This window comes from Ranitomeya imitator, chromosome 4, assembly GCF_032444005.1.
Source record: "Ranitomeya imitator isolate aRanImi1 chromosome 4, aRanImi1.pri, whole genome shotgun sequence".
Taxonomy (NCBI): domain Eukaryota; kingdom Metazoa; phylum Chordata; class Amphibia; order Anura; family Dendrobatidae; genus Ranitomeya; species Ranitomeya imitator.
Genome location: NC_091285.1, coordinates 92020150 through 92046660, shown reverse-complemented (window position 1 = coordinate 92046660; position 26511 = coordinate 92020150).

Below are 26511 nucleotides of genomic sequence, written 5' to 3'. Positions count from 1 at the left end.
AGTATGGCCCCATAAGATGCTCTGCACAGTCACTTGCCCCTTATAATGTGCACAAGTATGGCCCCATAAGATGCTCTACACAGTCACTTGCCCCTTATAATGCTGCACAAGTATGGCCCCATAAGATGCTCCGCACAGTCACTTGCCCCTTTTAATGCTGCACAAGTATGGCCCCATAAGATGTTCTGCACAGTCACTTGCCCCTTATAGTGCTGCACAAGTATGGCCCCATAAGATGCTCTGCACAGTCACTTGCCCCTTAATAATGCTGCACAAGTATGGCCCCATAAGATGCTCTGCACAGTCACTTGCCCCTTATAATGCTGCACAAGTATGGCCCCATAAGATGTTCTGCACAGTCACTTGCCCCTTATCGTGCCGCACAAGTATGGCCCCATAAGATGCTCTGCACAGTCACTTGCCCCATATAGTGCTGCTCAAGTATGGCCCCATAAGATGATCTGCACAGTCACTTGCCCCATATAGTGCTGCACAAGTATGGCCCCATAAGATGCTCTGCACAGTCACTTGCCCTTTATAGTGCTGCACAAGTATGGCCCCATAAGATGCTCTGCACAGTCACTTGTCCCTTATAATGCTGCACAAGTATGGCCCCATAAGATGCTCCGCACAGTCACTTTCCCCTTATAGTGCTGCACAAGTATGGCCCCATAAGATGCTCTGCAAAGTCACTTGCCCCTTATAGTGCTGCACAAGTATGGCCCCATAAGATGCTCTGCACAGTCACTTGCCCCTTATAATGCTGCACAAGTATGGCCCCATAAGATGCTCTGCACAGTCACTTGCCCCTTATAGTGCTGCACAAGTATGGCCCCATAAGATGCTCTGCACAGTCACTTGCCCCATATACAGGTCCTTCTCAAAAAATTAGCATATAGTGTTAAATTTCATTATTTACCATAATGTAATGATTACAATTAAACTTTCATATATTATAGATTCATTATCCACCAACTGATATTTGTCAGGTCTTTTATTGTTTTTATACTGATGATTTTGGCATACAACTCCTGATAACCCAAGAAACCTGTCTCAATAAATTAGCATATTTCACCCATCCAATCAAATAAAAGTGTTTTTTAATAACAAACAAAAAAACCAACAAATAATAATGTTCAGTTATGCACTCAATACTTGGTCGGGAATCCTTTGGCAGAAATGACTGCTTCAATGCGGCGTGGCATGGGAGCCTGTGACACTGCTGAGATGTTATGGAGGCCCAGGATGCTTCAATAGCGGCCTTAAGCTCATCCAGAGTGTTGGGTCTTGCGTCTCTCAACTTTCTCTTCACAATATCCCACAGATTCTCTATGGGGTTCAGGTCAGGAGAGTTGGCAGGCCAATTGAGCACAGTAATACCATGGTCAGTAAACCATTTACCAGTGGTTTTGGCACTGTGAGCAGGTGCCAGGTCGTGCTGAAAAATGAAATCTTCATCTCCATAAAGCATTTCAGCCGATGGAAGCATGAAGTGCTCCAAAATCTCCTGATCGCTAGCTGCATTGACCCTGCCCTTGATGAAACACAGTGGACCAACACCAGCAGCTGACATGGCACCCCACACCATCACTGACTGTGGGTACTTGACACTGGACTTCAGGCATTTTGGCATTTCCTTCTCCCCAGTCTTCCTCCAGACTCTGGCACCTTGATTTCCGAATGACATGCAAAATTTGCTTTCATCAGAAAAAAGTACTTGGGACCACTTAGCAACAGTCCAGTGCTGCTTCTCTGTAGCCCAGGTCAGGCGCCTCTGCCGCTGTTTATAGTTCAAAAGTGGCTTTACCTGGGGAATGCGGCACCTGTAGCCCATTTCCTGCACACGCCTGTGCACGGTGGCTCTGGATGTTTCCACACCAGACTCAGTCCACTGCTTCCTCAGGTTCCCCAAGGTCTGGAATCGGTCCTTCTCCACAATCTTCCTCAGGGTCCAGTCTCCTCTTCTCGTTGTACAGCGTTTTCTGCCACATTGTTTCCTTCCAACAGACTTACCATTGAGGTGCCTTGATACAGCACTCTGGGAACAGCCTATTTGTTGAGAAATTTCTTTCTGGGTCTTACCCTCTTGCTTGAGGGTGTCAATGATGGCCTTCTTGACATCTGTCAGGTCGCTAGTCTTACCCATGATGGGGGTTTTGAGTAATGAACCAGGCAGGGAGTTTATAAAAGCCTCAGGTATCTTTTGCATGTGTTTAGAGTTAATTAGTTGATTCAGAAGATTAGGGTAATAGGTCGTTTAGAGAACCTTTTCTTGATATGCTAATTTATTGAGACAGGTTTTTTGGGTTATCAGGAGTTGTATGCCAAAATCATCAGTATTAAAACAATAAAAGACCTGACAAATTTCAGTTGGTGGATAATGAATCTATAATATATGAAAGTTTAATTGTAATCATTACATTATGGTAAATAATGAAATTTAACACTATATGCTAATTTTTTGAGAAGGACCTGTAGTGCTGCACAAGTATGGCCCCATAAGATGCTCTGCACAGTCACTTGCTCCATATAGTGCTGCACAAGTATGGCCCCATAATATGCTCTGCACAGTCACTTGCCCCTTATAATGCTGCACAAATATGGCCCCATAAGATGCTCTGCACAGTCACTTGCCCCTTATAATGTGCACAAGTATGGCCCCATAAGATGCTCTACACAGTCACTTGCCCCTTATAATGCTGCACAAGTATGGCCCCATAAGATGCTCCGCACAGTCACTTGCCCCTTTTAATGCTGCACAAGTATGGCCCCATAAGATGTTCTGCACAGTCACTTGCCCCTTATAGTGCTGCACAAGTATGGCCCCATAAGATGCTCTGCACAGTCACTTGCCCCATATAGTGCTACTCAAGTATGGCCCCATAAGATGATCTGCACAGTCACTTGCCCCATATCGTGCTGCACAAGTATGACCCCATAGGATGCTCTGCACAGTCACTTGCCCCTTATAATGCTGCACAAGTATGGCCCCATAAGATGCTCCACACAGTCACTTGCCCCTTATAGTGCTGCACAAGTATGGCCCCATAAGATGCTCTACACAGTCACTTGCCCCTTATAGTGCTGCACAAATATGGCCCCATAAGATGTTCTGCACAGTCACTTGCCCCTTATAGTGCTGCACAAGTATGGCCCCATAAGATGCTCTGCACAGTCACTTGCCCCTTATAATGCTGCATAAGTTTGGCCCCATAAGATGCTCTGCACAGTCACTTGCCCCTTATAGTGCTGCACAAGTATGGCCCCATAAGATGCTCTGCACAGTCACTTGCCCCATATAGTGCTGCACAAGTATGGCCCCAGAAGATGCTCTGCACAGTGACTTGCTCCATATAGTGCTGCACAAGTATGGCCCCATAAGATGCTCTGCACAGTCACTTGCCCCTTATAATGCTGCACAAATATGGCCCCATAAGATGCTCTGCACAGTCACTTGCCCCTTATAATGCTGCACAAGTATGGCCCCATAAGATGCTCTGCGCAGTCACTTGCCCCTTATAATGCTTCATAAGTATGGCCCCATAAGATGCTCCGCACAGTCACTTGCCCCTTATAATGCTGCACAAGTATGGCCCCATAAGATGCTCTGCACAGTCACTTGCCCCTTATAATGCTGCACAAATATGGCCCCATAAGATGCTCCGCACAGTCACTTTCCCCTTATAGTGCTGCACAAGTATGGCCCCATAAGATGCTCTGTACAGTCACTTGCCCCTTATAGTGCTGCACAAATATGGCCCCATAAGATGCTCCGCACAGTCACTTGCCCCAGATTGTGCTGCACAAGTATGGCTGTTGTGAATTCTGCTTTTTGGCTCCCTCCGGTGGTTGTAGGTGGTAATGCAGTTGTCCCTGGGCTGCAGTTCTGGTCAGGTGTATCTGCTGATTGCAATTCTGACTAGGGTATTTAGGTTTGCAGGATTCATTAGTCCTTGCCAGTTGTCAATGGTTCTTGGGAGGTGTTGGACCTCTGTCTGGTTTCTCCTGCTTAGCTGCCAATTCAGCAAAGATAAGTGTCTGTTTTTTTTTCTATGGCACACATGCTGTGTGCTGGATTTTTGATTGTATTTCTGCTCTGTGTGTAGGATTTTCTGGAGTTGCAGATATATGTTCCACGTCTTTAGTTAGATGGAGGAATTTTTTGTATAATCTGCTGTGGATATTTTTGGAAAGGTTTTAATACTGACCGCACAGTATTCTGTCCTATCCTTTCCTATATTAGCTAGAGTGGCCTCTTTTGCTAAATCCTGTTTTCTGCCTGTGTGTGTCTTTCCTCTGCTACTCACAGTCAATATTCGTGGGGGGCTGCCTATCCTTTGGGGTTCTGCTCTGAGGCAAGATAGTATTCCTATTTCCATCTATAGGGGTATTTAGTCCTCCGACTGTGACGAGGTGTCTAGGGTTTGTTAGGCCCACCCCACGGCTACTTCTAGTTGCGGTGTTAGATCAGGATTTGCGGTCAGTACAGTTACCACCTACTCCAGTGAAAGTCATTCATGCGGCTCCAAGGTCACCAGATCATAACATATGGCCCCATAAGATGCTCCGCACAGCCACTTGCCCCATTTGCTTTTGCTGCCATAAAAAAAATCACATACTCACCTCTCTTCACTCAGGACCTCGGCACTTTTACCTGCTCCTCGCTGCGGTGTCGCTCCGTCTTCGGCACTGACGTTCAGCAGAGGGCGCGCACTGACTATGTCACTGCGCCCTCTTACCTGAGCGTCACTGCTGAAGACAGAGCGACACCCGGACCGAGGAGCAGGTGACTATCGCGCAGCGCAGCGCTCCCCCTCCCCGTATACTTACCTGGTCCTTGCGCTGCGTCCCTACTTCTTCCCCGGCGCTGCATCTTTTTCCTGTATTGAGCGGGCAGCGTTACCGCTCATATACAGTAATGAATAAGCGGCTCCACCTCTAAGGGAGGTGGAGCCACATATTCATTTCTGTAATGAGCGGTGCCATGTGACCGCTCAATACAGGAAGAAGCTGCAGCGCTGGAAGAAGCAGGGACGTCCAGGGACCATGGCGGGAGCAGGTAAGTATAATTACACAGCCCCCGCTCCCCCTCCCGTGCCGACCCCCGGGTATGACTCGAGTATAAGGCTACTTTCACTTTAGCGTCGGAATCTCCCCGTCGCAATGCGTCGGGCAGAGATTCCGACGCTAGCGTTTGATGCACTGCACAACGGGTGCAGCGGATGCATTTCTCCGGCGCATCCGCTGCCCCATTGTGAGGTGCGGGGAGGTGGGGCGGAGTTCCGTCGAAAAAGAGGTCCGTCAGGAGCAAAAAAACGTTACATTTAACGTTTTTTTGCTCCTGGCGGTCCGCCACAACACGGCGCAACTGTCGCACGACGGTTGCTACGTGTGGCAATGCGTCGCAATGCATCGCTAATGTTAATCTATGGGGCAAAAACGCATTCTGAAAACAACTTTGCAGGATGCGTTTTTTTTGCCATAAATGACGCATTGCGACGTCTGGCAAAAAACGCCAATGTGAAAGTAGCCTAAGCCGAGAGGGGGACTTTCAGCCCAAAAAAATGGGCTGAAAATCTCGGCTTATACTCGAGTATATACGGTATATTAAGTGGAGGGCTATGTGGGGCCCCATCTATTAAATGGAGGGCTTTCTGTAGGACCCATTATATTGAAACAGGTCTTTCTGGGGTCCCCATATTAAAACGCATAAAAAGAGAAAAAAAAATGCAGCACTCACCCAAATCTTCCAGAAATCAGAAGTCCTTTATTTAGGCATTACAAGCCATGTCGGACGTGGCGCGGCATAGACAACACTGCGGAGGGGAGCGGGAGTGAATGGAGACAAGACAGACGACGATCGTTTCGCGCTCCTGCGCTTCTACGGGTCAGGTGAATAATGCTGGTGATGTCATTTCCTTATATAGGACAGGACTTACCATATAAAACACATAAACATATATAAACATTATTTAAAACCAACCTGTCTCCTTCCATGGACTGCATTTTACCGGCAAACTAAATGAAAATAGCCATGTCCAATTTATCATTGAGCCCCCATGGTCCCTCAGCATTAGTTTTAAGGATCCATCGAGCTTCCCTTTGCAGCAATACTTTATTGTGATTGCCCCCTTGCTGTGGAAACTTAACTATCTCCAAACCAGCAAAGCTTAGCAGGTTGGGATCGTCGTCATGCACATCTTGCATATGTCTCACTAGTAAAACAAAGAACCTGAAGTATGTAGATCAATGTCTATAATAAAAGGAATATATCCGTATATATCTAATAACCCAATTAAAAAAAATTGAGGACAGGGAAAGGTATGGTATAATAAAATGCCTTTATTAAAATTAATATATAATTATATATATACAGGGCAACAATAGGCAATCACGAAAGTGTGCCTGTAACTGGAGGACAAAATACTGTATATATAAAAAATATAACAGCCAAATAGCAAATACTATGACGGACACAAAGAGGACTGGGTATATGTAAAAATAAAATTAAAAATAAAAAATAAAAAAAGTTTTTTTTGTATTGTTAATAGATGGCAATATAAATATAAGTTATATGTGTAGATATAATTAAATAGCCAGAAATAGGGGCATTCAGCAAACAAAGTGAGGGCTTCATTAACATTATAAAAAAGGTGTTATATAAAAAACGTGTACTTATAAAAAAAAAAAAATACTATAAGTATAAATATGTGCACAACTGGCAATAAAGTGCAACGAAAGTGCAAAGGAGGGTAATCCAAACTTGTGTATTAAGTGGGTGATAAGAACACCTGAGCAATCAAATAGAGATATACACACACACGTGTGAAAATATGGTGTAAGGTGTGCCCAGAATCACAAAACTGCTGAGTGCAGAGTATGTAATGCGGCCAAGATAATTACCTATTCCTACTATGGGTCCGATCCTCCAGGTACAGCTCACCCCAACGCGCGTTTCGGACTGTGTCCTAGTATGTCTCACTAGGCGTACGCGTCCCTTCCCTGTTAATACAGAGTTAAAATGCTCACGGATTCGGACCATAAGAGGCCTAATTGTTTTCCCGATATAAAACCGGTTACACGGGCAAAAAATTGCGTAAACTACAAATTTGGTTTTACATGTTACAAAATCCATTACCTTATGGTGTACGGTGCCGATTTTTAAAGGGTTATCAGTCTTGTGCAGATGACACATGCTGCAACTTCCACACTTAAAATTTCCCTGGGGCATTGATTTCTTAATCCACATGTTATCCACGTTAGCGATCCGATTTTTAACCACTAGGTCTCCTATATTAACAGACCGTTTATACGCAAAAAGAGGGGGAAAAACGGATACATTTCTGAAATCCGTATCGTTTTGCAGTACGTGCTAATTTCTACGCACTGCAGCACGAATATCGTCCCACACAATGAAAATATCATCGGCAAACCTCAAGTATAGACGAATATGCTTCAGATAGGGGTTCAGGGGCCCGGTGACATGCTTCTCCTCAAACGCCGCCAAAAAGAGGTTTGCGAAGTCGCATGCCACCGGAGTCCCCATCGCAGTGCCAACTCTTTAGCTATACCACTTGTCCAAGAATTTAAACATGTTATTTGACAGGACAAACTCTAAACCATCCAAAACAAAAGAAATAAAGTCCTGATCTTTTTCCGTATTCGTGAAGATGCAGTGGATTGCCTCCAGCCCCTTATGCTGGGGGATTCTTGTGTACAGATTGATAATGTCAATGGACGCCAAAGCAAAAGTTGGTTGCCAACAAAAATCTCTCAACGCCAACAAGAAGTCGTCGGAGTTTTTAACAAACGGGGGATTTTTAGGAGCAGAGGTTTCAATAATCTGTCTAAAAACTGGGATAGCGGCTCAGTCACTGAATTTTTTCCTGAGATTATTGGGCGCCCCGGGTTTTTTTTCGCATTTTTATGGATCTTTGGGATGCTATACCAGTGCGGGAAGCATGGGAATTCCGGCATCAGCTTTTCAGCTCTCCCTTTAGTAATTGTCCCTTTCTCCACATATTTTCGTAACAAGGATCTTAACTTTTCTTTGATGTGATGAGTTGGATTACAATCCAACTTTTAATATGTGCTTGAATCATTAAGCTGTGATAAAGCTTCCTCTATCTAATAAGATTTATCCATGATGACTAAATTACCACATTTATCGGCTTTTCTGATGATGACATTATCCCATTTTTGTATATTAAATGGAGGGCTATTTTGGCTATATCTCCAAACCAGCAAAGCTTAGCAGGTTGGGATCGCCGCCATGCACATCTTGCATATGTCTCACTGGGCGTACGCGTCCCTTCCCTGTTAATACAGAGTTAAAATGCTCACGGAACCGGACCATAAGAGGCCTAAATGTTTTCCCGATATAAAATCGGTTACACGGGCAAAAAATTGCGTAAACTACGAATTTGGTTTTACATGTTACAAAATCCATTACCTTATGGTGTACGGTGCCGACTTTTAAAGGGTTATCAGTCTTGTGCAGATGACACATGCTGCAACTTCCACATTTAACCCCTTAGCGACCGCCGATACGCCTTTTAACGGCGGCCGCTAAGGGTACTTATACCACAGCGCCATTAATTAACGGCGCTGTGGAAAAAGTAAATAGCGCCCCCCAGAGTCGGATTTTCTCCGGGGTCTCGGCTGCCGGGGGTAGCCGAGACCCCAGAGAACATGATTCGGGGGGGTTTTTACCGACCCCGCATTTGCGATCACCGGTAATTAACCGTTTACCGGCGATCGCAAAAAAAAATAAGCGATTTCTTTTTAATTTCTCTGTCCTCCGATGTGATCGCACATCAGAGGACAGAGAAATGGGGTCCCAGGTAGCCCCCCGATACTCACCTATCTCCCCCGATGCTCCTCGTGGCTCCCGGTGGGCGCCGCCATCTTCAAAATGGCGGGCACATGTGCGGTGCGCCCGCTGGCCGGTCCCGGTAGAATCTTTGGGGTCTCAGCTGCCGGGGTAGCCGAGACCCCAAAGAACATGATCGCCATTTTGCGATCGCCGGTAATTAACTGTTTACCGGCGACCGCAAAAAAAAAAAAAAAAAAAATCAGTGTAATTCTCTGTCCTCTGATGTGATCGCACATCAGAGGACAGAGAAATAGGGGGATTCGGGGACCCTATCATACTCACCTGTGTCCCTGGGTCCTCCTGCTGCTCCTCCTGGCAGCCGGCAAAAGAAAATGGCGGGCGCATACGCAGTGCGCCCGCCATCTGTCGCCATCTGCCGGCCGGCAGGAGAAGAGCAGTTGGAGCTAAAATTAGGGTTAGGGCTAGGGTTAGAGCTAGGGTTAGGGCTAGGGCTAGGGTTAGGGCTAAGGTTAGGGTTGGGGCTAAATTTAGGGTTAGGGTTGGGGCTAAATTCAGGGTTAGGGTTCTTTCACACTTCCGTCGGTACGGCGCCGTCGCAATGCGTCGGCCCGACATACCGACGCACATTGTGAAAATTGTGCACAACGTGGGCAGCAGATGTAGTTTTTCAACGCTTCCGCTGCCCAATCTATGTCCTGGGGAGGAGGGGGCGGAGTTACGGCCACGCATGTGCGGTCAGAAATGGCGGATGCGACGTACAAAAAAAAGTTACATTGAACGTTTTTTGTGCTGACGGTCCGCCAAAACACAACTGATCCAGTGCACGACGGACTCAACGTGTGGCCATCCGTCACAATCCGTCGGCAATACAAGTCTATGGGCAAAAAAACCGCATCCTGCGGGCACATTTGGAGGATCCATTTTTTGTCCAAAACGACAGATTGCGACGGATGCCAAACGACGCAAGTGTGAAAGTAGCCTTAGGGCTAGGGTTAGGGATGGGGCTAAAGTTAGGGCTAAGGTTGGGGCTAAAGTTAGGGTTAGATTTGGGATTAAGGTTAGGGTTTGGATTAGAGTTAGTATTAGGGTTAGGGTTGGCATTAGGGTTACGCCTGGGATTAGGGTTAGGTTTGGGATTAGGGTTAAGGTTAGGGTTGTGATTAGGGGTGTATTGGGATCAGGGTTAGGTTTTGAGGTTAGGGTTGAGATTAGGATTAGGGGTGTGTTGGATTTAGGGTTTTGATTAGGGTTATGGTTAGGGATGACATTAGGGTTGTTTTGGGGTAAGAGTTGTGATTATCGTTAGGGTTAGTGATTAGGATTATGGATCGGGTTGGGATTAGGGTTAGGGGTGTGTTGGGGTTAGGGTTGGAGCTATAATTATGGGGTTTCCACTGTTTAGTTACATCAGAGGGTCTCCAAACACGACAGCCAATTTTGCACTCAAAATGTCAAATGGTGCTCCCTCCCTTCTGAGCTCTGCCGTGCGCCCAAACAGTGGGTTACCCCCACATATGGGGCATCAGCGTACTCGGGATAAATTGGACAACAACTTTTGGGGTCCAATTTCTCCTGTTACCCTTGTGAAAATAAAAACTTGGGGGCTAAAAAATCTTTTTTGTGGAAAAAAAAATATTTTTTTATTTTCACGACTCTGCATTCTAAACTTCTGTGAAGCACTTGGGCATTCAAAGTTATCACCACACATCTAGATAAGTTCATTGGGGGGTCTAGTTTCCAAAATGGAGTCACTTGTGGGGGGTTACTACTAGGGTTGAGCAAAACGGATCGTTCATTTTCAAAAGTCGCCGACTTTTGGCAAAGTCGGGTTTCATGAAACCCGACCCGACCCCTGTGTGGGGTCGGCCATGCGGTACGCGACTTTCGCGCCAAAGTCGCGTTTCAATGATGCGAAAAGCACCGTTTCTCAGCCAATGAAGGTGGGCAGCGTGATGACATAAGTCCTGGTCCCCACCATCTTAGAGAAGGGCATTGCAGTGATTGGCTTGCTGTCTCCGGCGTCACAGGGGCTATAAAGAGGCGTTCCCGCCGACCGCCATCTTACTGCTGCTGATCTGAGCCTAGGGAGAGGTTGCTGCCGCTTCGTCAGAAGTAGGGATAGCGTTAGGCAGGGTCCATTAACCACCAAACCGCTTGTGCTGTAGCGATTTCCACTGTCCAACACCACCTTTTGTTTGCAGGGACAGTGGAAGCTACATTTTTTTTTCCTCAGCGCTGTAGCTCATTGGGCTGCCCTAGAAGGCTCCCTGATAGCTGCATTGCTGTGTGTACGCCGCTGTGCAAACCAGCTGCTTTTTTCAAAGCCCAAATCCTGTTGTTCCTGCCTTTCTGCACAGCTATCTTGTTTGTTTGTCCACACTTTTTATTTAATTTGTGCATCAGTCCACTCCTTATTGCTGCCTGCCATACCTGGATGAGATTACTGCAGGGAGATAGTAATTGTAGGACAGTCCCTGTTTTTTTTTTCTTTTTTTTTTTTAATTCTCCCTAAAAAAATAAGTTGTGGGAGATTAAGATTGGCATTTCTGCTAGAGTGCCATCCCTGTGTGTGCCATCTCTCTCACATAGTGGGCCATAGAAAGCCTTTTCATTTTTCTGTTTTTTTTGTGGGGTTTATAAATTCTCCCTGAAAAAAAAAACAGTGGGAGATTAATATTGGCCTTTGGGCTTGTCTGCCAGTCCTGAGTGTGCCATCTCTCTCTCAAATAGTGGGCCATAGAAAGCCTATTTATTTATTTATTTTTTTTGGTTTCTAAATTCTCCCTGAAAAAATAAAAAAAAAATCACTGGGAGATTAATATTGGCCTTTCTGCATGTGTGCCACTCCTGACTCCTGGGTGTGCCATCTCTCTCTCTCAAATAGTGGGCCATAGAAAGCCTATTTATTTATTTTTTATTTGGTTTCTAAATTCTCCCTAAAAAAATAAAAAAAAATCAGTGGGAGATTAATATTGGCCTTTCTGCTTGTGTGCCACTCCTGACTCCTGGGTGTGCCATCTCTCTCTCTCAAATAGTGGGCCATAGAAAGCCTTTTTTTTTTTTAATTTATTTGGTTTCTAAAGTCTCCCTGAAAAAATAAAAACAAAATCAGTGGGAGATTAATATTGGCCTTTCTGCTTGTGTGCCATTCCTGACTGCTGGGTGTGCCATCTCTGTCTCTCAAATAGTGGGCCATAGAAAGCCTATTTTTTTTTAATTTGGTTTCTAAATTCTCCATGAAAAAAAAAAAAAAAAAATCAGTGGGAGATTAAAATTGGCCTTTCTGCTTGTGTGCCAGTCTTGACTCCTGGGTGTGCCATGTCTCTCTCTCAAATAGTGGGCCATAGAAAGCCTATTTTTTTTTAATTTGGTTTCTAAATTCTCCCTGAAAAAAATAAAAAAATATCAGTGGGAGATTAATATTGCCCTTTCTGCTTGTGTGCCAGTCTTGACTCCTGGGTGTGCCATCTCTCTCTCTCAAATAGTGGGCCATAGAAAACCTTTTTTTTTATTTGGTTTCTAAATTCTCCCTGAAAAAATAAAAAAAAATCAGTGGGAGATTAATATTTGCCTTTCTGCTTGTGTGCCAGTCTTGACTCCTGGGTGTGCCATCTCTCTCTCTCAAATAGTGGGCCATAGAAAGCCTATTTTTTTTTTTTTATTTGGTTTCTAAATTCTCCCTGAAAAAATCATTTTTTTTAATTTGGTTTCTAAATTCTCCCTGAAATAATCATTTTTTTAAATTTGGTTTCTAAAGTCTCCCTGAAAAAATAAAAATAATCACTGGGAGATTAATATTGGCCTTTCTGCTTGTGTGCCAGTCTTGACTCCAGGGTGTGCAATCTCTCTTTCTCAAATAGTGGGCCATAGAAAGACTATTTTTTTTTTTTAGTTGGTTTCTAAATTCTCCCTGAAAAAATAAAAAAAAGACAGTGGGAGATTAATATTGGCCTTTCTGCTTGTGTGCCAGTCTTGACTCCTGGGTGTGCCATCTCTCTCTCTCAAATAGTGGGCCATAGAAAGCCTATTTTTTTAATTTGGTTTCTAAAGTCTCCCTGAAAAACTAAAAAAAAATCAGTGGGAGATTAATATTGGCCTTTCTGCTTGTGTGCCATTCCTGACTCCTGGGTGTGCCATCTCTGTCTCTCAAATAGTGGGCCATAGAAAGCCTTTTTTTAATTTGGTTTCTAAATTCTCCCTGAAAAAATCTTTTTTTTAAATTTGGTTTCTAAATTCTCCCTGAAAAAATAAAAAAAAAACAGTGGGAGATTAATATTGGCCTTTCTGCTTGTGTGCCAGTCTTGACTCCTGGGTGTGCCATCTCTCTCTCTCAAATAGTGGGCCATAGAAAGCCTTTTTTTTTTTAGTTGGTTTCTAAATTCTCCCTGAAAAAATAAAAAAAAAACAGTGGGAGATTTCTGCTTGTGTGCCAGTCTTGACTCCTGGGTGTGCCATCTCTCTCTCTCAAATAGTGGGCCATAGAAAGCCTTTTTTTTTAGTTGGTTTCTAAATTCTCCCTGAAAAAATAAAAAAAATACAGTGGGAGATTAATATTGCCCTTTCTGCTTGTGTGCCAGTCTTGACTCCTGGGTGTGCCATCTCTCTCTCTCAAATAGTGGGCCATAGAAAACCTTTTTTTTTATTTGGTTTCTAAATTCTCCCTGAAAAAATAAAAAAAAATCAGTGGGAGATTAATATTTGCCTTTCTGCTTGTGTGCCAGTCTTGACTCCTGGGTGTGCCATCTCTCTCTCTCAAATAGTGGGCCATAGAAAGCCTATTTTTTTTTTTTTATTTGGTTTCTAAATTCTCCCTGAAAAAATCATTTTTTTTAATTTGGTTTCTAAATTCTCCCTGAAATAATCATTTTTTTAAATTTGGTTTCTAAAGTCTCCCTGAAAAAATAAAAATAATCACTGGGAGATTAATATTGGCCTTTCTGCTTGTGTGCCAGTCTTGACTCCAGGGTGTGCAATCTCTCTTTCTCAAATAGTGGGCCATAGAAAGACTATTTTTTTTTTTTAGTTGGTTTCTAAATTCTCCCTGAAAAAATAAAAAAAAGACAGTGGGAGATTAATATTGGCCTTTCTGCTTGTGTGCCAGTCTTGACTCCTGGGTGTGCCATCTCTCTCTCTCAAATAGTGGGCCATAGAAAGCCTATTTTTTTAATTTGGTTTCTAAAGTCTCCCTGAAAAACTAAAAAAAAATCAGTGGGAGATTAATATTGGCCTTTCTGCTTGTGTGCCATTCCTGACTCCTGGGTGTGCCATCTCTGTCTCTCAAATAGTGGGCCATAGAAAGCCTTTTTTTAATTTGGTTTCTAAATTCTCCCTGAAAAAATCTTTTTTTTAAATTTGGTTTCTAAATTCTCCCTGAAAAAATAAAAAAAAAACAGTGGGAGATTAATATTGGCCTTTCTGCTTGTGTGCCAGTCTTGACTCCTGGGTGTGCCATCTCTCTCTCTCAAATAGTGGGCCATAGAAAGCCTTTTTTTTTTTAGTTGGTTTCTAAATTCTCCCTGAAAAAATAAAAAAAAAACAGTGGGAGATTTCTGCTTGTGTGCCAGTCTTGACTCCTGGGTGTGCCATCTCTCTCTCTCAAATAGTGGGCCATAGAAAGCCTTTTTTTTTAGTTGGTTTCTAAATTCTCCCTGAAAAAATAAAAAAAAATACAGTGGGAGATTAATATTGGCCTTTCTGCTTGTGTGCCAGTCTTGACTCCTGGGTGTGCCATCTCTCTCTCAAATAGTGGGCCATAGAAAGCCTATTTTTTTAAATTTGCTTTCTAAATTCTCCCTGAAAAAATCATTTTTTTAATTTGGTTTCTAAAGTCTCCCTGAAAAACTAAAAAAAAATCAGTGGGAGATTAATATTGGCCTTTCTGCTTGTGTGCCATTCCTGACTCCTGGGTGTGCCATCTCTGTCTCTCAAATAGTGGGCCATAGAAGGCCTTTTTTTTTTTTTATTTGGTTTCTAAATTCTCCCTAAAAAAATCATTTTTTTTAATTTGGTTTCTAAATTCTCCCTGAAATAATCATTTTTTTAAATTTGGTTTCTAAAGTCTCCCTGAAAAAATAAAAATAATCACTGGGAGATTAATATTGGCCTTTCTGCTTGTGTGCCAGTCTTGACTCCTGGGTGTGCAATCTCTCTTTCTCAAATAGTGGGCCATAGAAAGACTATTTTTTTTTTTTAGTTGGTTTCTAAATTCTCCCTGAAAAAATAAAAAAAAGACAGTGGGAGATTAATATTGGCCTTTCTGCTTGTGTGCCAGTCTTGACTCCTGGGTGTGCCATCTCTCTCTCTCAAATAGTGGGCCATAGAAAGCTTATTTTTTTAATTTGGTTTCTAAAGTCTCCCTGAAAAACTAAAAAAAAATCAGTGGGAGATTAATATTGGCCTTTCTGCTTGTGTGCCATTCCTGACTCCTGGGTGTGCCATCTCTGTCTCTCAAATAGTGGGCCATAGAAAGCCTTTTTTAATTTGGTTTCTAAATTCTCCCTGAAAAAATCTTTTTTTTAAATTTGGTTTCTAAATTCTCCCTGAAAAAAAAAAAAAAAAAACAGTGGGAGATTAATATTGGCCTTTCTGCTTGTGTGCCAGTCTTGACTCCTGGGTGTGCCATCTCTCTCTCTCAAATAGTGGGCCATAGAAAGCCTTTTTTTTTTAGTTGGTTTCTAAATTCTCCCTGAAAAAATAAAAAAAAAACAGTGGGAGATTAATATTGGCCTTTCTGCTTGTGTGCCAGTCTTGACTCCTGGGTGTGCCATCTCTCTCTCTCAAATAGTGGGCCATAGAAAGCCTTTTTTTTTTAGTTGGTTTCTAAATTCTCCCTGAAAAAATAAAAAAAATACAGTGGGAGATTAATATTGGCCTTTCTGCTTGTGTGCCTGTCTTGACTCCTGGGTGTGCCATCTCTCTCTCAAATAGTGGGCCATAGAAAGCCTATTTTTTTTAATTTGCTTTCTAAATTCTCCCTGAAAAAATCATTTTTTAAATTTGGTTTCTAAAGTCTCCCTGAAAAACTAAAAAAAAATCAGTGGGAGATTAATATTGGCCTTTCTGCTTGTGTGCCATTCCTGACTCCTGGGTGTGCCATCTCTGTCTCTCAAATAGTGGGCCATAGAAGGCCTTTTTTTAAATTTGGTTTCTAAATTCTCCCTGAAAAAATCTTTTTTTTTTATTTGGTTTCTAAATTCTCCCTGAAAAAATCATTTTTTTAATTTGGTTTCTAAAGTCTCCCTGAAAAAACAAAAAACAAAACAGTGGGAGATTAATATTGGCCTTTCTGCTTGTGTGCCAGTCTTGACTCCTGGGTGTGCCATCTCTCTCTCTCAAATAGTGGGCCATAGAAAGCCTATTTTTTTTTTATTTGGTTTCTAAATTCTCCCTGAAAAAAATCATTTTTTTAATTTGGTTTCTAAATTCTCCCTGAAAAAAAAATCATTTTTTTTAATTTGGTTTCTAAAGTCTCCCTGAAAAAATAAAAAAATATCAGTGGGAGATTAATATTGGCCTTTCTGCTTGTGTGCCATTCCTGACTCTTGGGTGTGCCATCTCTGTCTCTCAAATAGTGGGCCATAGAAAGCCTATTTTTTTTAATTTGGTTTTTAAATTCTCCCTGAAAAAATCATTTTTTTAAATTTGGTTTCTAAATTCTCCCTGAAAAAATAAAAAAAAATCAGTGGGAGATTAATATTGGCCTTTCTGCTTGTGTGCCAGTCTTGACTCCTGGGTGTGCCATCTCTCTCAAATACTGGGCCATAGAAAGCCTATTTTTTTTTAATTTGGTTTCTAAATTCTCCCTGAAAAAATCCAAAAAAATCAGTGGGAGATCAATATTGACATTTGTGCTTGAGTGACAGTCCTGCGTGTGTGGCATCTCTCTCATTTGGTGCCACCGAAAACAGAGTGTGTACCATTGTGCCTGATTTTCCTTGCGGTCTCACACACCTGTAAAGGGATATCTAAATCATACTGAAGTTATAGCTCACCGTGTAAGTTGTTTGACAGCAACAAATACCGTTACTTTGGTTAAGTTTTTAAAACAATGAGGAAGTCTGGTGGAAGAGGTCGTGGCCGTGGCCGTTCATTGTCAGCTGGTAATGATGGTAGTGGTAGTGGAGCATCAGGTGGTCGTGGGAAAAAAAATATTGCACCTAAGTCTGGAGCTGTGGAGCCAGGTTCGTCATCTGGCTACAGAAGGCCTCGAACGCTCCCTTTTCTGGGTGTAGGAAAACCACTTTTAAAGCCGGAGCAGCAAGAGCAAGTTTTGGCTTACCTTGCTGACTCAGCCTCTAGCTCTTTTGCCTCCTCTTTTGAAACTGGTAAATGTAAAAGCAGCGCGTCGTTAGTGGATGTTCACGGTCAGGGACAAGTCGCTTCCTTGTCCTCTTCAGCAAAAACAACAACAGAGAAGGATGCAGCAGGCGACACAATGGGTTACTCCATGGAGCTCTTTAAACATACCGTCCCTGGCTTAGAAAGTGATGCAGTTAACAGGCCATGCCCATTACAAGTTGAATCTGACATGGAGTGCACTGATGCACAGCCACAGCCAGACTACTATGCTGGTCCTTTGACTCAGACGACAACATTGCCCTCGCAGGGTACTGATCCAGAATCAGACCCTGATGAGACTACGTTGCCCCGTCACGAAAGCTCTACCACCGACTTACACGGTGACACAGACGAAGTTGCGCACGAGCTAGAAGAGGAGGTTATAGATGACCCAGTTGTTGACCCCGATTGGCAGCCATTGGGGGAACAGGGTGCAGGCGGCAGTAGTTCTGAAGCGGAGGAGGAGGGGCCGCAGCAGGCATCAACATCGCAACAGGTTCCATCTGCCTGGCCCGTAGATGGGACAAAACGCGTGGCAAAGCCAAAACCTGTTGGAGGACAGCGTGGCCATCCGGTTAAAGCTCAGTCTGCAATGCCTGAAAAGGGATCCGAGGCTCGAAAGAGTGCAGTCTGAAATTTTTTTAAACAACATCCAATTGATCAGCGCAAAGTCATCTGTCAAAAATGTTCAACTACCTTAAGCAGAGGTCAGAATCTGAAAAGTCTCAATACAAGTTGCATGCATAGACATTTAACCACCATGCATTTGCAAGCCTGGACTAACTACCAAACGTCCCTTAAGGTTGTAGCACCCTCGGCCAATGAAGCTAGTCAGCAACGCTACATCCCTGCCATCACTCTAAGGCCACCATTTTCCGCATCACCTGCAGTATCTGTGCAGGTTTCTTTGCCAGGCCAAAGCAGTCAGGGTCAGGGAATCACCAGTTTCGTAGTAGGAAACACTGCATCTAGGGCACCGGTGGAAACAATACCGTCTCCAACCGTCTCTCAGTCTGCCATGTCCACCGGCACACCCGCTAGTTCCACGATCTCCAGCTCTCCAGTCCAGCTCACCCTACATGAGACTCTGGTTAGAAAAAGAAAGTACTTATCCTCACATCCGCGTACACAGGGTTTGAACGCCCACATAGCTAGACTAATCTCGTTAGAGATGATGCCCTACCGGTTAGTTGAAAGTGAAGCTTTCAAAGCCCTGATGGACTATGCTGTACCACGCTACGAGCTACCCAGTCGACACTTCTTTTCGAGAAAAGCCATCCCAGCCCTCCACCAGCATGTTAAAGAGCGCATCGTCCATGCACTCAGGCAATCTGTGAGTACAAAGGTGCACCTGACAACAGATGCATGGACCAGTAGGCATGGCCAGGGACGTTACGTGTCCATCACGGCACACTGGGTGAATGTGGTGGATGCAGGGTCCACAGGGGACATCAATTTCGGGACAGTTCTGCCTAGCCCACAGTCTAGGAAACAGTTGGCTGCAGGTCTTCGCACCCCCTCCTCCTCCTCCTCCTCGTCCTTCTGCAGAAGCGAGAGCTCGTCCACAGACCGCAGTCGGCAAACCACTCCATCCGCAGCTGGCACTGTTGCACACCAGTTGTCCCATTATGGGGCAGCTACTGGCAAGCGTCAGCAGGCTGTATTGGCTATGAAGTGTTTGGGCGACAACAGACACACCACGGATGTTCTGTCCGAGTTCTTGCAGAGAGAAATGCAGTCGTGGCCGGGCACAGTAGATCTTGAGGCAGGCAAGGTAGTGAGTGATAACGGAAGGAATTTCATGGCTGCCATCTCCCTTTCCCAACTGAAACACATTCCTTGCCTGGCTCACACCTTAAACCTGGTGGTGCAGTGCTTCCTGAAAAGTTATCCGGGGTTATCCGACCTGCTCCTCAAAGTGCGCGGACTTTGCTCACATATCCGCCGTTCGCCCGTACACTCCAGCCGTATGCAGACCTATCAGCGGTCTTTGAACCTTCCCCAGCATTGCCTAATCATAGACGTTGCTACAGGGTGGAACTCAACACTGCACATGCTTCAGAGACTGTGCGAACAGAGGCGGGCTGTTATGTTTTTGTGGGAGGATACACATACACGGGCAGGCAGTAGGATGGCAGACATGGAGTTGTCAGGTGTGCAGTGGTCGAAGATACAAGACATGTGTCAAGTCCTTCAGTGTTTTGAGGAATGCACACGGCTGGTTAGTGCAGACAACACCATAATAAGCATGAGCATCCCCCTAATGCGTCTGCTGATGCAAAGTTTGACGCACATAAAGGAGCAGGCATCTGCAGCCGAGGAAGAGGAAAGCCTTGATGACAGTCAGCCATTGTCTGGTCAGGGCAGTGTACAGGACGAGGTAGCGGGCGAACATGAGGAGGAGGACGAGGAGGATGATGGGGATGAGTATTTTTTTTAATGAGGAAGCTTCTCCGGGGCCACTGGAAATTGGTGGCGTGGCAAGGCCGGGTTCTGGGTTTCTGAGGGACACAAGTGACGTAGATTTGCCTGAAACTGCCCCTCAACCAAGCACAACCGCAGATTTGACAACTGGAACTTTGGCACACATGGCGGATTATGCCTTACGTATCCTCAAAATTTTCCCACACGCATTACGAAAATGATGAACGATGACGATTACTGGTTGGCCTGCCTCCTTGATCCTCGCTATATAGGCAAATTGCAAAATATTTTGCCACATGAGAACTTGGAACTAATATTAGCAACCAAACAATCAACTCTTGTTGACCGTTTGCTTCAGGCATTCCCAGCACACAGCGCCCGTGATCGTTCTCACACGAGCAGCAGGGGGCAGCAGACCAGAAGTGTTAGAGGTGCAGAAATCCGAAGTGGCGTTGGACAGAGGGGTTTTCTGACCAGGTTGTGGAGTGATTTTGCTATGACCGCAGACAGGACAGGTACTGCTGCATCAATTCAAAGTGACAGGAGACAACATTTGTCCAGTATGGTTACTAACTATTTTTCATCCCTTATCGATGTTCTACCTCAACCGTCATTCCCATTTGATTACTGGGCATCCAAATTAGACACGTGGCCAGAATTGGCAGAATATGCATTGCAGGAGCTTGCTTGCCCGGCAGCTAGTGTCCTATCAGAGAGTATTCGGTGCTGCAGGTTCAATATTAACCGAAAAAAGGACTCGTCTGGCTACCCAAAATGTTGATGATCTAACCTTCATTAAAATGAACCACAACTGAATTTCGAATTCTTTTGCCCCACCTTACCCGGCCGACACCTAGCTTTCCTATGAAAAGGTATTGCCTGTGTACTACTCTGAATGACTTTACCATTCTCCTAATTTGCAGCAGCTGATTGCCCAACATACGACATGTTTACACCTCCCTAAATGGCCAAACTCCCCACACGGGGCCGTGGTATCGCCACTTGGCGCAAGCACCCGTGAGAGTGCTGTTTGTCTGAAGAGGTGGGAGTGCCCGCTTTTGGTCGACTGCACTGCCACTGGGTCCCTCATAGTACAATAAAGTGTCTCTGGCGGTGGTGGTGCGCACCCAATGTCAGACACACTGTTGTAACATGAGGGGCCCTGGGCATGTACCGCCGGCCACAAGAGAGTTACCCCACCCCCAGCTCAAACATTGCTCTACCACTTGCGCAATTATCTCTCACAGTTCCACCAATGTTTAGTCTATGTGCTGACATCCGTAAATTCCTGCCACTGACAATACCATTGTGTTGACATGTATGATGGTACTTAACATAGTCAGGGGCAGTGTCCTATATTTACCCAAGTAAATACTTTGTGCCAAATTACTAGGTCTGAAACTACGCAGAGGAGCCCACCCCTGTACCTAATGATTGCACCCTTTTGTGTTTTCGTTTTGTTGTAATGCGAGACATTAACATGTATTTATTGTTTGGGACTACTAACTGGCAGACACTCATTACAATCGGCCGCCGCTGACAACACCAATGGTGCCTGTGTACCCCTGCAAGAGAATTCAAAGTGCCTACAGCCCAATTTTATTATATTAGGCCTTCGAAGCCTGTCTGCGGTCCCTCCTTCCACTAGGCCTCCACTGACCTGTCTACTGCTGCCCGTGTACCCCTGGAACCAATTATAAAGTGCCTACAGCCCAATTTTATTATGTTAGGCCTTCGAAGCCTGTCTGCGGTCCGTCATTCCACTAGGCCTCCACTCACCTGTCTACTGCTGCCCGTGTGCCCCTGGAACCAATTTCAAAGTGCCTACAGCCACATTTTATTATGTTAGGTCTTCGAAGCCTGTCTGCGGTCCCTCCTTCCAGTAGGCCTCCACTGACCTGTCTACTGCTGCCCGTGTACCCCTGGAACCAATTAAAAAGTGCCTACAGCCCAATTTTATTATGTTAGGCCTTCGAAGCCTGTCTACGGTCCGTCCTTCCAGTAGGCCTCCACTGACCTGTCTACTGCTGCCCGTGTTCCCCTGGAACCAATTATAAAGTGCCTACAGCCCAATTTTATTATGTTAGGCCTTCGAAGCCTGTCTGCGGTCCCTCCTTCCACTTGTCCTCCACTGACCAGTCTACTGCTGCCCGTGTACCCCTGGAACCAATTTTAAAGTGCCTACAGCCCAATTTTATTATGTTAGGCCTTCGAAGCCTGTCTGCGGTCCCTCCTTCCACTAGGCCTCCACTGACCTGTCTACTGCTGCCCGTGTACCCCTGGAACCAATTTTAAAGTGCCTACAGCCACATTTTATTATGTTAGGCCTTTAAAGCCTGTCTGCGGTCCCTCCTTCCACTAGGCCTCCACTGACCTGTCTACTGCTGCCCGTGTACCCCTGGAACCAATTTAAAAGTGCCTACAGCCCAATTTTATTATGTTAGGCCTTCGAAACCTGTCTGCGGTCCGTCCTTCCACTAGGCCTCCACTGACCTGTCTACTGCTGCCCGTGTTCCCCTGGAACCAATTTTAAAGTGCCTACAGCCCAATTTCATTATGTTAGGCCTTCGAAGCCTGTCTGCGGTGCGTCCTTCCACTAGGCCTCCACTGACCTGTCTACTGCTGCCCGTGTGCCCCTGGAACCAATTTTAAAGTGCCTACAGCCACATTTTATTATGTTAGGCCTTCTAAGCCTGTCTGCGGTCCCTCCTTCCACTACGCCTCCACTGGCCTGTCTACTGCTGCCCGTGTACCCCTGGAACCAATTGTAAAGTGCCTACAGCCCAATTTTATTATGTTAAACCTTCGAAGCCTGTCTGCGGTCCCTCCTTCCACTGGCTCGGACTGGCCCACCGGGGAACCGGAATATCCTCCGGTGGGCCCTGACACTGGCATCTGCTGGCAGGGCCTCCCCCCGCTCCAGGGCCCCCCCCGCCGCCGCTGCCGCCGCCCGCCCGCTCGCTCGCTCGCCTGCTCGCCTTGAATACTCACCCTGGCTGCTCCAGCGATGGTCTCGGCGTCTGCACTGCACGAGCGGTCACGTGACACCGCTCATTAAGATCATGAATATGTGCATATTCATGATCTTAATGAACGGTGTCACATGACCGCTCAAGCAGGAAGAAGGTGCTGCGCCGGCGCCGCCGCCTGGAGTCGGGACAGAGCGCGAGGGATGTCGGCATGGCCGTGCAGTGGGAAGACAGGTGAGTATGAGGGACGGGGGAACGGGGGGGGGATGAAGTCGGACATAAGCCGGCGCGCCGAGCAGGAGCAGGAGCGGAGAGATAAGCCTGCATACAGGGGGGAATATGAGCCATGCAGGGGGGGATATGAGCCATGCAGGGGGGGATATGAGCCATGCAGGGGGGGATATGAGCCATACAGGGGGGAATATGAGCCATACAGGGGGGAATATGAGCCATGCAGGAGGGGATATGAGCCATGCAGGGGGGAATATGAGCCATGCAGGGGGGGATATAAGCCATGCAGGGGGGAATATGAGCCATGCAGGGGGGATATGAGCCATGCAGGGGGGAATATGAGCCATGCAGGGGGGAATATGAGCCATGCAGGGGGGGATATGAGCCATGCAGGGGGGGATATAAGCCATGCAGGGGGGAATATGAGCCATGCAGGGGGGGGGGGTATGAGCCATGCAGGGGGGGATATAAGCCATGCAGGGGGGAATATGAGCCATGCAGGGGGGGATATAAGGCATGCAGGGGGGAATATGAGCCATGCAGGGGGGAATATGAGCCATGCATACAGGAGGGGTAATATGAGCTATGTATATGGGATAGGAGGGAGATGAGCCATGCATACAGGAGGGGGGGTCATTATACAGTATGGAGCATCATGTGTGGCCGTTATACAGTATGGAGCATTATGTGTGGCCGTTATACAGTATGGAGCATTATGTGGGATCATTATACAGTATGGAGCATCATGTGTGGCCGTTATACAGTATGGAGCATTATGTGTGGCCGTTATACAGTATGGAGCATTATGTGGGATCATTATACTGTATGGAGCATCATGTGCGGCCGTTATACAGTATGGAGCATCATGTGTGGTCATTATACAGTATGGAGCATTATGTGGGATCATTATACAGTATGGAGCATCATGTGCGGCCGTTATACAGTATGGAGCATCATGTGTGGTCATTATACAGTATGGAGAACTGTGTGGCCGTTATACACTATGGAGCATCATGTGTGGTGGCCGTTATACAGTATTGAGCATCATGGTCGGTCATTATACAGTATGGAGCATCATGTGTGGTGGCCGTTATACAGTATTGAGCATCATGTGCGGTCATTATACAGTATGGAGCATCATGTGTGGTGGCCGTTATACAGTATTGAGCATCATGTGCGGTCATTATACAGTATGGAGCACTGTGTGGCCATATTTTTTTGTTTATAATTATTGTATATAAAACAGTGTGATCAGCAGTGCTAAATGGCTGCAGTTGGGACGTGGATATGGGTGTGACTAGTTGTGAAATGGGTCTAGTCAGAGGCGTGGCCTAAAATTTGCCGCGGCGCACTACGCGCACCGCAAACTTTATACCTCCTTCCTTTCTTCAAAAGTTGGGAGGTATGGTACCACATTTGCCAGATCACGGCAAGTGCCGCAAATCCCATAGAGAATGACTGAGGCCGAACGCAGTGTTGCCATAAGTGATCCGTTACGCGGCAGATGCAGAAAAACTGCCGGATCTGCTGCAAAAGGCGACTTTCACATCAGCGATTTTTGCCAAAGTCACTGCCGATAGTGTCATACTCACCAAAAGGGGAGGCAGCGCTAAAAGTGCCTAGGGCAGCAGAAACTCTAAATACGGCCCTTGGGGGCTACATTATATTCTGTGGGGGGACTGCATTATACTCAAGGTACTATATTATATTATGGGGGCTACATCATACTATATGAGGGGTTACAGTATACTCTATGGGGGGGCTGCATTATATTCTGTGGTGGGGCTGCATTATTCTCTCAGGGGACTACATAATATTATGGGGGCTACATCATACTATATGAGGGGGCTACAGTACACTCTATGGGGGGCTGCATTATATTCTGTGGGGGTGCTACATTATATTCTATGGTGGGGACTGTGTCATACCTGAGAGGGTTGCATTATATTTTGTGGGGTGCTGCATTATATTCTATGAGAGGGGACTGCATTATATTTTATGAGGGGGCTACATTATATTCTGTGAGGGGGCTACCCCAACCCTTGCTACATTATTAAGACGTGAACTACCTTATATTATACCCTGATATTAGCGCTTTTTACCGCACAATTGGTGGTCTTGTATCTATTTCTATGTAGCTACATAGTGGGCCCCAAGAATGATTTTCTCTGGTGGGCCCAAGGTGCTCCAGTCCGACGCTGCCTCCACTGACCTGTCTACTGCTGCTCGTGTACCCGTGGAACCAATTAAAAAGTGCCTACAGCCCAATTTTATTATGTTAGGCCTTCGAAGCCTGTCTGCGGTCCGTCCTTCCTCTAGGCCTCCACTGACCTGTCTACTGCTGCCCTTGTACCCCTGGAACCAATTAAAAAGTGCCTACAGCCCAATTTTATTCTGTTAGGCCTTCGAAGCCTGTCTGCGGTCCGTCCTTCCACTAGTCCTCCACTGACCTGTCTACTGCTGCCCGTGTTCCCCTGGAACCAATTTTAAAGTGCCTACAGCCAAATTTTATTATGTTAGGCCTTCGAAGCCTGTCTGCGGTCCCTCCTTCCAATAGTTCTCCACTGACCAGACCAATGCTGGCCGTGTACCCCTGGAACCCAGCTGAAAGTGCATGGAGCCTCCTTTTTTTCTTTGTTTTATATTTAGAAAGCCCAGATGAACTACGCTGTACCACGGTTCAAGCTACCCAGTCGACATTTCTTTTGCGAGAAAAGCCATCCCAGCCCTCCACCGGCATGAAAAAGTCTGCATTGTCATAGCACTCAGGCAATCAAACAGTAGAAAGGTGCACCTGACAAGAGACGCATGGACCAGTAGGCATGTCCACAAAAAAGTTACGTGTCCATTACGGTGCACTGGGTTAATGTGTTGGATGCATGGTCCACAGGGGACAGCCTACAAAGTCTGTCTGCAGTCCCTAATTCAAATTGTCCTCCGCTGACCACACCACTGCTGCCCGTGTACCCCTGGAACCAATTTTAAAGTGCCTGCAGCCTAATTTTGTTATGTTAGGCCTACTACGCCTGTCTGCGGTCCCTCCTTCCAATACTCCTCCACTGACCTGTCTACTGCTGCCCGTGTACCCCTGGAACCAATTAAAAAGTGCCTACAGCCCAATTTTATTATGTTAGGCCTTCGAAGCCTGTCTGCGGTCCGTCCTTCCTCTAGGCCTCCACTGACCTGTCTGCTGCTGCCCGTGTTCTCCTGGAACCAATTAAAAAGTGCCTACAGCCCAATTTTATTATGTTAGGCCTTCGAACCCTGTCTGCGGTCCGTCCTTCCACTAGTCCTCCACTGACCTGTCTACTGCTGCCCGTGTTCCCCTGGAACCAATTTTAAAGTGCCTACAGCCAAATTTTATTATGTTAGGCCTTCGAAGCCTGTCTGCGGTCCCTCCTTCCAATAGTTCTCCACTGACCAGACCAATGCTGGTCGTGTACCCCTGGAACCCAGCTGAAAGTGCATGGAGCCTCCTTTTTTTCTTTGTTTTATATTTAGAAAGCCCAGATGAACTACGCTGTACCACGGTTCAAGCTACCCAGTCGACATTTCTTTTGCGAGAAAAGCCATCCCAGCCCTCCACCGGCATGAAAAAGTCTGCATTGTCATAGCACTCAGGCAATCAAACAGTAGAAAGGTGCACCTGACAAGAGACGCATGGACCAGTAGGCATGTCCACAAAAAAGTTACGTGTCCATTACGGCGCACTGG